At 46.3% G+C, this 13,505-nt stretch overlaps 1 protein-coding gene across 2 annotated transcripts in view; it reads right to left on the bottom strand.

Moving 5' to 3' along the window:
• CFAP61 (cilia and flagella associated protein 61) overlaps positions 1–13,505 on the bottom strand; it is a 250,889-nt gene that overhangs the window by 189,880 nt on the left and 47,504 nt on the right. The gene's annotated exons all lie outside the window — the stretch shown is intronic.

The raw sequence follows: 13,505 nt of genomic DNA, 5'->3' as shown, positions 1-13,505 counted from the left end.
GCCTGGGCCTGCGGGCGATGCTCCAGAGATACTGCCACCACCATCATGGGTGTGTTGCTCTGCCTCCTTGTGTCTGACAATCACATCAGTCCCTGCAGGGCCAGAGGCAGCCAAATCCGCTCTGCCTTCCTCCTCTCCCACCACGTTCCGCCAGCCCCAGCCAGGGCGATGGTCCCTGCAGGCATGTTCCGGACCCCAAGCTACTGGATCTTACACCTGCTTCTGACAAAGATGGATGTGAAGGAAGTGCAGTGAGATTCTAGAAGAACCCGATGCCCTGGAGGTGAAAAGGGCGTGGCCAGAGGGGGCCCCTGGCGTTGAAGATGCACAGAGAATCGCACCCGGCACAAGGGGTGGCTCTTGACTCTGAGAAGAGGGGAAGTCAAGGACATCGGGCCCCTCCCCTGCAGAAAGAGACTTCAAGTAGCATGTGGAACATTCTCCGGCTCCTGCACTCTGTGGAATTCTCCAAATAGCCTACCTGGGGTTTCCAGCACTCTCAGGATGGTAAGAGCAGCATGGTTTGGGGGGGTAACTTCCTTTATGGTTGCGATCTAGCACCACATACAAAGAAGTATACAGCCAGAGAGCTGCTGTTCATGTCTACCCGATGCAACAGCCACCTGAATGTACATGGGACGCATCGCCTGCACCCAGAACACTCCCTCATCTTCTTGTCCCACAACACACCTCCCTCACTTTCACCACCGTTGATTCGTTTTGCTCAGCAGCAAACTTTTAAAAAAGGTTGATTTACTTATTTCAAAGAGTTTACAGAGAGAGAGGAGAGAGAAAGAGAAAGAGAAAGAGAAAGAGAGAGAGAGAGAGAGAGAGAGAGAGAGAGAGAGAGATCTTCCATTCACTGGTTCATTCCCCAGATGGCTGCAATGGCCATGAAACCAGGAGCCAAAAACTGCATCTGGGTCTCCCACGTGGGCGGCAGGAACCCAAACTCTTGGGCCATCCTTTGCTAGTTTTCCCAAGACATTAGTAGAGAGCTGGATCAGAAGTAGAGCAGCCGGGACACAAACTGGTGCCTATATGGGGTGCTGGCATCACAGGGGTTGGCTTTATCTGCTATGCCACAATGCCAGCCCCCAAACCTTTTTTGAAAGATTTATTTATTTGAAAAGCAGAGAGAGAGAGAGAGAGAGAGAGTCAGTCTTCCATCTAGTTCACTAGCTAAATGGCCACAATGGCTAGGGCTGAGACTTCATTCTGGTCTCCCTTGTGGGTGGCAGGTGCCCAAGCACTTGGGCCATCTTCTGCTGCTTTCCCAAGCATATTAGCAGGGAGCTGGATCGGAAGTGCAGCAGCCAGGACTTTAACCAGTGCCCATAGGGGATGCAGTGCCACAGATGATCTCCTTATGCCATAATGCCAATCCCTGCAAGCAAACTTGTAAATGAAAAAAGCATTTATATCAATATCTGTTGATTTTTGTTTATCTTACAAAAAACACATGTCTTTCCTACAACTTGAAGAACTCCAAAGAGCACAGCAGAAAAGAACTGTAGAACTTAGGTGCATTGTGGATTTCTTTTATAATTGGGATAAAGCCACCAACAAATAAAAGGTCTTGAAGAACACATGAGGTTTGCAATGAACTAATAATCCTGCTGACTTAATTATTTGACAGTCTAATGTTCAAACGACAATTACCAAGCACAATGCCTTACTGTCCTGGCTGAACCGTCGTGAGGTGTTGTGGGTTATTATTAAGCAGCTGCTGTGCTTGTCCCCAGAGGTGGCTGCATTTCAGAACTGGGCGAGGTGATGCTGTTACCTCTCTTCCCTGTGTCTCTGGGGTTTTGTGAGGTTTAATTAGTCAATGTTCATAATGTGCCCTGAGGTTTTCAAACGTGAGATGGTATCCCAGGGAAAAGTCCAGGTCGTGGTATTATGTAACACACAACCGAAACCACCACTGAGGCTGCCAGCTTCATTGTAATTTTACAGCTTATACCACCTAAGCAGCTTAGGAGTCGGGAGCTAGGGATTGATTTCTTCCAGCGGGAGAGAGGACACGGTTTTCTAGGGCCTCTTCTCTGAGTGAGACTGCTTCTCCAGAGTAGCTTTACCACAAACCAAATAAAGCCAGGGGCCCAGGCACCTCTGAACACAGGGCTCGCCCAAGGCACAGCAAGACATGTCGCAGTCTTCATTCTGCATCGTTACCCTTAGACAGAGCCCCCAGCTGGTACAGACTGGAGACTCCACCAGACTCTGGATCTACTCTGACTTTATCTACTAAGATTAACACACACAGAATGCAAAATAATACATTTTGAAGATTTTAGGAACAAATAATATATAATCTCATGCTTTTTGTTATATTTTCTTTAAATAGCCATCAAAAATCCCAACCATATTTCTTGTATCATGAAATAAACTGATTCTAAAAGAGTAAATATGGAAGAATAATCAGTTTAGAGATTTAAGGGGTCTGGCACCATGGCATAGCGGGTTAAGATAACACCTGCAACTCCCACACCTCATATAAGCACCGGTTCAAGTCCCAGCTGCTCCACTTCCCATCCAGCTCCCTGCTAATGCACCTGGAAAAGTAGCAGAGGATGACCCAAGTGGTTGGGCCCCTGAACCCACAAAGGAGATCCAGATAGAGTTCCAGGCTCCTGACTTCAGCCTGGCCCAGTCCTAGCTGTTGCAGCCATTTGAGATGGAAGTCAGCAGATGGAAGATTCTCTCTTTCTCTCTCTCTCTAATTCTGCCTTTCAAATAAATAAAATAAATCATTTTTTAATTTAAGAAAGAAGAACCACCAGTGGGTCAAATTTCCTACTGAATATTAAGACACAAAGTCATAACTGCTAAATATAGTTATCAAAATAGTGGTTTACTGGGGGAAGGAATAGAACAGAGTGGAATCTAGAAGAGACAGGCAGTTATGAAATGTCGATATATGTTAACAGTAGCACTTCAAACTGCTGGGGAAAGACTATCCAATAAGTAGTTTTGGCTAGCTATTTGAGAAAAAAAAGAATTCCAGCCCCTAACTTCATATAAGATACAAAAATCATTTGCATACAGATTACAGCCTAAAGTTTTTTTTTAAACACTCACTTCCAAATTGCTAGAAGAAAATACAGAATATTTCTGTGACCTTATGGATGAGGAAACCCTTACTTAGAAAAATACAAATCAGAGGTTAAAAAAGAAAAATATTGGCAAAACCACATCAAAATTTAAAATTTCTGTCAAAGTACTCCTCCAAAGATTTTAAAAATCATATACACAGACAAAATATTTGTAACACATAGAACGCTGCAGGAAGAGAACCCAATAGGCAGGGAAGTGAATGAACAGGAAACGTTCAGTGACCAATAAGCACAGTGAAATTGTTCAACACCAATGGTTTTCAAAGAAATCGAACCAAAACATTTCTATTCATATCTATTGTATTTGCCACAGTCAAAACAACAACAGCACTAAGTGTTGTGGAAAGAGCAGAGGCTCAGAAAGAGGGCCATGGTATGGCCGTGTTTGGTGGTTTATGTGAATATCTCCTGGTCACTGAGAGCAATTCTGGCAGAAACTCTTGCAAGGATCCAAGGCGGCACGTGCAAAAGATGTTTACTGCAGCACTGTTTGCAATAACAAAATAACCAAAACAAACCAAACATCCACCCAAGAATGGATGGGGCACATTCCGCACAGCACAATGCTTCCCAGAAGGTAAAAGGAATGTCCTAGGGGCCGGCCCTGTGGCACAGCGGGTAAAGCCGCCGCCTACAGAGCTGACATCCCATATGGGAGCCAGTTTGAGTCCCAGCTGCTCCACTTCTGATCCAGCTCTCTGTTAATGCATCTGTGAAAGCCACAGATGATGGCCCAAGTGCTTGGGCCCCTGCACCCATGTGAGAGACCTGGAAGAAACTCCTGGCTCCAGGCTTCAGATCTGCGTAGCTCCAGCCGTTGGGGCCATTTGGGGAGTGAACTGGCAGATGGAAGACCTCTCTCTCTCTCTCTCTCTCTTTCTCTCTCTCTCTCGCTGTCTACCTCTCTGAAGCTCTGCCTTTCAAATAAATAAAAAATGAATCTTTAAAAAAAAAAAAAAGGAATGTCCTAGTCCTAGGCACTTAATTAGGCACGTAATTAGGTCTCAACAAGCTGAGTGGAGGAGCACATTTCCAAATATTGCATGCATGTGTGACATCATTTACATAAAAAGCACTACCATCAAAAGCTAGAATGAGGGGGCTGGTGCCATGGCTCACTTGGTTAATCCTCCGCCTGCAGCGCCGGCATCCCATATTGGGTGCCGGGTTCTAGTCCCGGCTGCTCCTCTTCCAGTCCAGCCCTCTGCTGTGGCCCAGGAAGGCAGTGGAGGATGGCCCAAGTGATTGGACCCTACACCCGCATGGGAGGCCAGGAGGAAGCACCTGGCTCCTGGCTCCTGGCTTCGGATCGGTGCAGTGCCGGCCGTGGCAACTATCTGGGGAGTGAACCAACGGAAGGAAGACCTTTCTCTCTCTCTCTCTCTCTCTCTCTCTCTCACTGTCTAACTTTATGTGTCAAAAATAAAATAAAATAAAAAAGGCTTGGTCTTGCAATCTTAAAAAAAAAGTGTAAGAAAGAGGTCTGGAAGGATATAGCTATGGCAATAGCTATTTCTACGGAGAAAAGGGAGAAACGGGCTCAGAAACCAATCCAAAGGAACTCAGCTTTAACGGCATTATCCTAGCTTTTTTTTTTTTAAGATTTTATTTATTTATTTGAGAGGTAGAGTTACAGAAAATGAGAAGGAGAGACAAAGAGAAAGGTCTTCCATCCGCTGGTTCACTCCCTAAATGGCAGCAACGGCCAGAGCTGGGCTGATCCGAAACCAGGAGCCAGGAGCTTCTTCTGGGTCTCCCATGTGGGTGCAGGAGCCCAAGGACTTGGAGCATCTTCTACTGCTTTCCCAGGCCATAGCAGAGAGCTGGATCGCGAGTGGAACAGCCGGGACTCAAACCGGCACCTCTCTCTCTCTGCCTCTCCTTCTCTCTCTAACTCTTTCAAATAAATAAATAAATCTTTTTTAAAAAAAGACTGACAAATGAATTTAAGGTGTTTGGTTTTAAAAGGAGGAAAGGGGAAAGAGGAGAAATTAAGTTAAACCATTCAATTCAAAGTTCAATGGAGAACAAGTTGCAGACGTGCCCAGAATGAAATAATGAGTAAGATATAGATCTGACCCTAAGAGTCTTCCAAGTGATCAGGGTGCATGAGTGGTACACACACACACACACACGCACACATGAATACTACACGTGTGTGCACACACATGCACATGCACGTATCTTAGTATGAGAGTTGCTAGAGCAAAGGTGTAAGCAAACACACCATGTGGGCCCTTATTTGTTCATTCATTCATTTAAAAACACGTATTTCACATGTCCCACTTGTGAGGCAGTAACAACCTAGGCGCTGTGGATTCGGCAATGAACAAGAGAGAACAGGGCCTCCGGCTGCTGAAGCTAGCTGGTAAGTAAACAAGACAATACTAAGTTGGGACACTGGGTAGAAGGCCTGACCTGGGGAGCTCCTTTCGAGGGAGTGGTCAGAGACATCCTCCATTTAAGCAGAGACCGGGATGACAGGAAGGAGCCCTGAGCTGGGAAAAGGCAATGGAAACAAAGCGCACAGCAACGCTCACAAGGACTTCTGTTGCAGAGTGAAGAACTCCTATTTCTCGGCACGTTTTTCTTCCTTGGCTGGCCTCCTACCCTTAGGTCTTCTTGGTAATTGTGTTGGTTTCCTGTGGCTGCTCTAACCAATTATCACTCACTTAGTGGCTTATAACAACGGAAATTTCTTCTCTCGCAGTACTGGAGGCCAGAAGTTGGAAATCAGTGTTCCTGGGGGCTGACGTCGAGGGCTCAGCAGGACCACTCCCACGACACAGGCTCGAGGGGAGCACTCCTTGCCTCTTCCCGCTCCCGGAGGTGGCAGCATCCCTGGACTTGTGGCCGTGTTGTGCCAGTCTCGGCTCCCATGACCACACTGCCGCCTCCCTCCCTGTGTGCACAGCCTTCCCCGTCCGTCTCTCCTTCGATAGGGACCCTGCTACGGCATTTAGGGCTCCGCGGACAGGCCAGGACAATCTCTCCCTCTCAAGATCCTTCATCAGCTCCCCAAAGACCCTTCTTCTAAACCTAAGGTGACATTTACAGGTTCTGTGGATCAGGACAAGGGCGCCTTTTGGGGAGTTCAGTTTTTAGTTGCCCTCACTGGATACCTGCAGCTGACTGAAAGTAGGGTATCCATTTAAACGATTACCAGGAAGATCCCGTTCAGCCTGTGCAAATCAGAAATGACTGTCATCATGGCAGCATCTCCCCCAAATAACACAGTCACTTGTGTTACCCCTGTCCACCCAGTTCCTGAAGTCATCTTTGCTGTTTCCCTTTTACACAACTTCCCTTAAGATATCAAGTTCCATCAACTCTCCAAAATATCTCCCCAGGCCAATGCCATGGTCACTGTTATGGTTCAGCCCCTCCTCATCTCCTTCCTGGACACCACACTGGACTTGGGAAAGTCTTTCTGGTGAACTGGAAGCTGTGGCCACGTAGCCCTTTCTAACACAAGTGGTCACTGTGGTGCAGCAGGGTGAGCCACTGCTTGGGAAGCCCACATCTTATATCAGAGTGCCTAGTTCACATTCCAGCTACTCTGCATGTCTGCTCCAGCATCCTGCTACTGGGTCTTGGAGGTAGTGGGTGATGGCCCACATGTGTGGGTTCCTGCCACCCAAGTGGGAGATCCAAATGGGGTTCCCGAGTCTTGGCTTCAGCCTGGCCTAGTCCTGGTAGGTGCCAGCATTTGAGGAATGAACCAAGAGATCAAAGATCTCTCTCTCTCTCTTCACACACACACACACACACACCCCTCAATGTCTCTGTCACTCTACCTTTCAAATAAATAAGTAAATCATTTCCAAAAAGATTTTCAACAGTGCCTCATCACACATGACAGACTGAATGGAATAAAAGCGGACTGTCTTACCGCCCACCTGGCCTCAGTGTTCCATCCTGCTTCACCTCCTGCTGCTCCAGCAAATACTGAACTTGTTCTTTCCCCTATAAGCCAGAGTCTGCTTATTCTGCACATTTTGGTCCTTTGGCCAGGAGACTCATCCTGTTGTTTTTGAAGTTTTGACTCAAAAGATTACCTGTGTTGACTTCGGTATAATTCTGCTATGGTCCCACCAAACTTTTCCATCCTTCAAAACTTTTATTGTAAACTTTTGCCTCGAATGCTCAGCTTGCCATCAGATGAAATTAGAATCACCTTGTACTACACGAGGCTCCTAAGGTCCAGTACGCAGGGAGAATTCAGCATTGGCTGACTGCATGAACACAGGAGCCTGATAATAAAGTCCACCATGCCACACAGGAAGGGAGCACAAAGGGCTTTTCGATTTTTTAATGAAACTCCCCTCACCTGCAGGTGGTGCAGACCCCAGGGCATACGCTATGCTGCACGGGAGCTCCAGGTGCTGGTCATTCTCAGAGAACTGCCCTGAGGTGGGCAGACATGTTTTTTCCTCCTCCAAGTAAACAGATGCCTTTTCCCCACTTCTGTCACAAATCAGAACATCAGTGCTAAGTTTGAGTTTGTTTCCTTGGGTCAGGAACAAGAACTGTCACGACAAAACTGATCAGTACTCTGTGTGCGTGTGTGTGTGCATGCATGTGCGTGTGTCTGTGTGTGTGCATGTGTGTATGTGTACAAACATGACTTTAGGGATGCTGCTGATTCTTTAGCTTCCATGTATTTAAGAACATGCAGCATGTTCGAAACGCAAAGTCAAGAGCTCTTGCGTGTCTCCATTTTCTCTCTTGCTTCTCTGCCACTCCCATAAGAATGTGCCCAATGCGGCCTTCGAAAGGATGAGAGGGATGGGGAGCAGCACCACAGCTGGCTTAGAAGAGTTCATAGCCAACCAGCCTCAGGACAAGTGAGAAGAACTGACCAAGCTGAGCAGAGCCGCTGGGGACACCCACATCTCATACAAGAGTGCCTGGCTTCAGGTCCTGGCTCTAATCTCAATCCCAGCTTCCTGCTAATGTGCACCCTCAGAGGCAGCAGGTGATGGCTCAAGTACTTGGGTCCCTGCCACCCATGTGAGAGACCTGGATTGAGCTCACAGGCTCCTGGCTCCACCTTGGTCCAGTCCAGACTACAGTAGGAATTTGGGGAGTGAGCAAGCAGATGGAAGATCTCCCACTGGCTATCTCTGTCTCTCTATGTCTCTCTTCTTTACAAGTGTAAATAAGTATATAAAGAAATGTTTTCAAGCAAAACAAACAAAAGGTATCAGCAGAGCTGTCTCATTGACCCCAGATGCATGAGCAATACATGCTTTTTGTGGTTTGCCAATGCAGTTTTCTGGTTACTTGTTAACAGCATTACTGTGACAATGGATCACTGATGCAGTCCCAAAATATAATAGAGAGGATCAATGAAATCTTGAAGCTGGCTCTTTGAAAATACCAATTAAATCGACATTATCACTGGTAATATTCAGAAAGAAAAGATGCAAATATATGGTACCAGGAATAAGACACAGAAATGTAAGAGAAAGGTAGAAAGCAAGATGGTAGATATACATACACACACACACATATACATATATAGGCACATTAAATTCCAGTACATTGTGGCACAGTGGGTTAAGCAGCAAATTGTGCCATCCCATAAACACAGAGCCGGTTTGAGTTCGGGTGGTTCCACTTCTGATCCAGCCAGCTCCCTGCTAACGCACCTGGGAAGGCACCAGAAGATGGCCCAAGTGCTTGAGCCCTGACACCCATGTAGGAGGCTTGGATGAAGTTCTTGGCTCCCGGCTTCTGTCTGGGCCAGCCCTGGCAGTTGTGGCCATTTGGGGAGCCAATCAACAGATGTAAGATCTCTCTCTCTCTCTTTCAAACAAATAAAATAATAAAACACTGCTCCTGTATTTAAGGAAACCTTCCTCTTTTCTCTTAAGCTATCAATAATTTACAGAAATCTCACATACTATATTTATATATTATATAACAGAAATGAAATATTTATCTTTTTTCCCTGCCTGATCCCTCCAGAATTCACAAACTCTCATTGAGTGTGCTCATTTTCATGGAAAAATCATTTATTTACATTGATTCAATATAAATCTGTCCTTGTAGGGGCCTGCATTGTGGTATAGCAGATGAAGCCACCATCTGCAAAGCTGGCATCCCATATGGGTGCCCATTCAAGTTCTGGCTGCTCTACTTCTGATCCAGCTCCCTGTGAATGTGCCTGAGAAAGCAGCAGAAGATGGCCTAAGAGTTTGGGACCCTGCCACCCACGTGGGAGGCCCAGATGAAGCTTTTGGCTCCTGGCTTCCGCCTGGTCCAGCCCTGGCCAAGGCAGCCATCTGGGGAATGAACCAGTGGATGGAAGATACTTCTCTTTCTCTCTCTCTCTCTCTTTCTCTCTTTCTTTTTCTCTCCCCCTCCCCATCTCCCTCTTTTCTTTCTCTCAATAACTCTGGTTTTCAAATAAATAAACAAATATTTAAAAATCTGTCCTTATGGGCCGGCGCCGTGGCTCACTAGGCTAATCCTCCGCCTAGCGGCGCCGGCACACCGGGTTCTAGTCCTGGTCGGGGCGCCGGATTCTGTCCCGGTTGCCCCTCTTCCAGGCCAGCCCTCTGCTGTGGCCAGGGAGTGCAGTGGAGGATGGCCCAGGTGCTTGGGCCCTGCACCCCATGGGGAGACCAGGAAAAGCACCTGGCTCCTGGCTCCTGCCATCGGATCAGCGCGGTGCGCCGGCCACAGCGCGCCGGCCGCGGCGGCCATTGGAGGGTGAACCAACGGCAAAAGAAAGACCTTTCTCTCTGTCTGTCTCTCTCACTGTCCACTCTGCCTGTCAAAAAAAAAAAAAAATAAATAAATAAATAAATAAATAAAAGACCTATCTAGGGGCAGGCGTTGTGGCACAACAGGTTAAGCTGCTGCTTGGTAGCCCTATCAGGCTGCTTGGGCTTGAGTCTCACCTCCACTTCCAATTCAGCTTCCTGCTAAGGCACACCCTGGGAGGCAGCAGATGGTGGCTCAAGTACTTGAATTCCTGCCACTCATGTTGGAGACCTGGATGAATTCCTGGCCCCCAGCCCCAGCTGCTGTAGGCATTTGGGAAGTTAACTAGTGAATGGAAGAGCTCTCTTTCTCTCTCTCTTTCTCTCTCTCTCTCTCTCTGCCACTCTTTCAAATAAAAACAAACATAAAAAAGACCTGTTTGTTATAATTTTTGATGTCCTCCCGTAAATAATCAGATGGAATTTACTCTGATTATCTTTGCTCAGAACAAGGGTGATTACAGAAAGGAATTCTGTGCTTCAATGGAAACCCACAGGAGCTATCGGATGCTAGTCCTGTTCTTTGACTTTGAGCTATTTTTAGACTTCTGTAAACTGGATCCTTGCTGCCTTACACATTCTGTCAATAATAAATGTTTCCAAAATCTCTCCCATCTTCCTATCTTGCTTCTGACTGCCCAGATCCTCACTGGGACGCTAGGCTGTCTTGTAGCTGTCTTTACCCCTACGGATCTTAAGATGCCCTGTGGGCTGAAGCTGGATGACCTGACACAGACTTCAGAGGAGTCTTCTACATCATGGATCAAGCACAGTTATGGGCACCCTTTGTGTCTGGAGCTGTCGCTGTGTGAGCCACTCAGGAAGTTCACAGGGAAACTGGGATCTTCCACACTCTGCTCCAGAAAATATTCATGAGACGATAAAAAGCAAAGACAACTTAAATAGGAGAGAGGGGGAGGGAGACAGAGAGAGAGAGAGGGAGAGGGAGACAGAGAGGGAGAGGGAGAGGGAGAGGGAGAAGGGGAAGGGAGAGGGAAAGGGGGAGGGAGAGAGAGAAGAGAGAGGACAACCACGAAAGAAGAGAAGGAACTGCAGGTAAAGCTTCAGGCTGGGCACCTGGAGCTGGGTCTATGCAGTTCGTGAGCATCTTAGTTCTAGAGGTAGTGAAGGAGCCTGTCTCACTGAAGACTATTTTTGTCACGAGGACAATCAGGAACCAACACCCAAAACGGACCCCAGAGCAGTGGTTACCAGGGGTAAAGAAGTAATGACTCACCCAGCAACCAAGAGCATCACTGACCCAGGGAGACCTCAACAGCAGCAACTACCTGTGCAGGGGTGCTGGGCGGGGCCAAGCTGAAATTCCAAGATGGCAGTAAAACAGGATCAGCTGATTTCCAGGTGAAAATCAGGGTAGAGCCAAAACAGAGGCCAGGAATAAAGAAATTATTACGAGTTTAAACTAGGATGATTAAACTAGGATGAACTGGAATGACTTTTGGTTTTTACCTACAGGAGACAGTCTCATCTAGTGATCAAAGTGACACTTCATCAATTACGGGACAGGCTGAAAATGTGTCACCCCAGAGAGGACACACTAAGAGCCCAGAGTTCCACATGCACAACGTCAAACTCATCACTGAGAAACTTTAGGAAAAAAAAAATAACAGAACCAGCTGTGTGGTGCAGTATGTGACGCTGGCATTCCATATCAGAGCACTGTTCCCCATCCCAGCTGTTCCGCTTCTGATCCAGCTTCCTGCTAATGCACCTGGGAAAACAGCAGAGGACAGCCCAACTGCTTGGGCCCCTGCACCCATGTGAGAGACCTGGAAGAAGCTCCTGGCTCCTGGCTTCATTATCAGTCCAGCCCTGGCCATTGCAGCCATCTGGGGATAGAACTAGCAGATACAAAATATCTGTCTCTCTTGCCCTCTTTCTCTGTAACTCTGCCTTTCAATTAATCGATAAGTAAATAGCTATTTTTTAAAAGAAAATACACACTAAAGTATTCAGAGGCGATTCGACATCATGATGGCAACATATGAGCTTGGGAATTAAAAGATAATTTTATTTTGGTTCAAAAAAAATCTTTGAAATCTGTAGTTTCTTTGCACTACATATTTTCCATAAAATTTTGAGGACCCCTTCCTCTTCATCCTCTCAAATGGTTCAGGAAGGAAAAAGTGTGCCTGTGATACTTTTATAAAGTAAGGTTCCTTTCCACATTTCAAAAGTACGGAGTAGAAAGGAAAGCACTGCCTTGGTGCCCGTTCCCTGATGGGTCCGCTTTGTCATTTCAACGCCTGACTTCCCAGGACTCTCCATAAGGCAGGTGTCACAGGTCATCTCACTCACACTGCGATTCATTGTGCATTAACTGTTTCTCCCTAAGACACTATCTATTTATCTCAACTACTTCCTCTTTTTATTTTTTTGTAACCTTCTTTTTTTAAAGGGTGCTACGTATCTGTCTGGCAGATGCTTATAAACTGAGCTATCTCCTTCGTATAGGAGATTTGGGGCTTCTTAATTTATTTGGATATTTTTTGTTTGTATACTTTTAGTATTATGGTTAAGCTTAGTGAACACTCTTAGATACATCTTTTTATATTATTATATTATTAGAACAATTCCCTCAAATTTCCCATAGTTGAGATAAAAGAAAATAAACATTTAATGGGTTCTGAAAACCATGGCCAAATTATATTCCAGAGGGTCTTCAGAGCTGTCATAGACTCTGAGTGCTTATTATGGTTCTTCTTGTCCAAAAATAAGTGTTTTAATTGCCACATCTATTTATATTTTAATAGGGAAAAGAGAGGAAAAAATCTTAGGCATTAATGTATGTTTCAGTTTTAGAAAAGTTGAATATTACGGCTGACACCGTGGCTCACTTGGTTAATCCTCCGCCTGTGGCGCCGGCATCCCATATGGGCACCGGGTTCTAGTCCAAGTTGCTCTTCTTACAGTCTCTTCTTACAGGCTCTCTGCTGTGGCCCAGGAAGGCAGTGGAGGATGGCCCAAGTGCTTGGGCCCTGCACCCACATGGGAGACCAGGAGGAAGCACCTGGATCCTGGCTTTGGATCGACATAGCGCCGGCCGTGGCGGCCATTTGGGGAGTGAACCAACAGAAGGAAGACCTTTCTCTCTGTCTCTGTCTCTCACTGTCTACAACTCTACCTGTCAAATTAAAAAAAAAAAAAAAAGTTGAATATTTTTTCATGTTTGTGAGGAATGATATTTTCAGTATAGTTACTTTTGTGATTTTCTCATCACTCCAAAATATTTCATGTAGATTTAAATTAGCATTTAATCAAAAAGATGGAGTCTGGGTGTGAGCACTGTGGTGCAGTGAGTTAAGCCGCCACTTTGGACACCTGTATCCTGTATGGGAGTGCTGGTTCGAGTCCCAGGTACTCCATTCCCAATCCAGCTCCCTGCTAATGCATCCTACATGACAGCAGAAGGTGGCTAAAGTGCTTGGGCCCCTGCTACCCATGAGGGAGAATCTAATGGAGTTCCTGGCTCCTGGCTTGGGCCTGGCACGGTTCCAGCTGTTGCAAGCACTTTGGGGAGTGAGCCAGTGGACAGAAGATCTTGTTCTTTTTCTCACTCTGCTACTCTGTCTTTCAAGTAAATTAACCTTAA

Source organism: Oryctolagus cuniculus, chromosome 11, assembly GCF_051225735.1.
Source record: "Oryctolagus cuniculus isolate XC-2025 breed Fujian yellow rabbit chromosome 11, ASM5122573v1, whole genome shotgun sequence".
In the NCBI taxonomy this organism is placed as follows: Eukaryota; Metazoa; Chordata; class Mammalia; order Lagomorpha; family Leporidae; genus Oryctolagus; species Oryctolagus cuniculus.
This window is presented reverse-complemented; position numbering and strand designations above follow the sequence as displayed.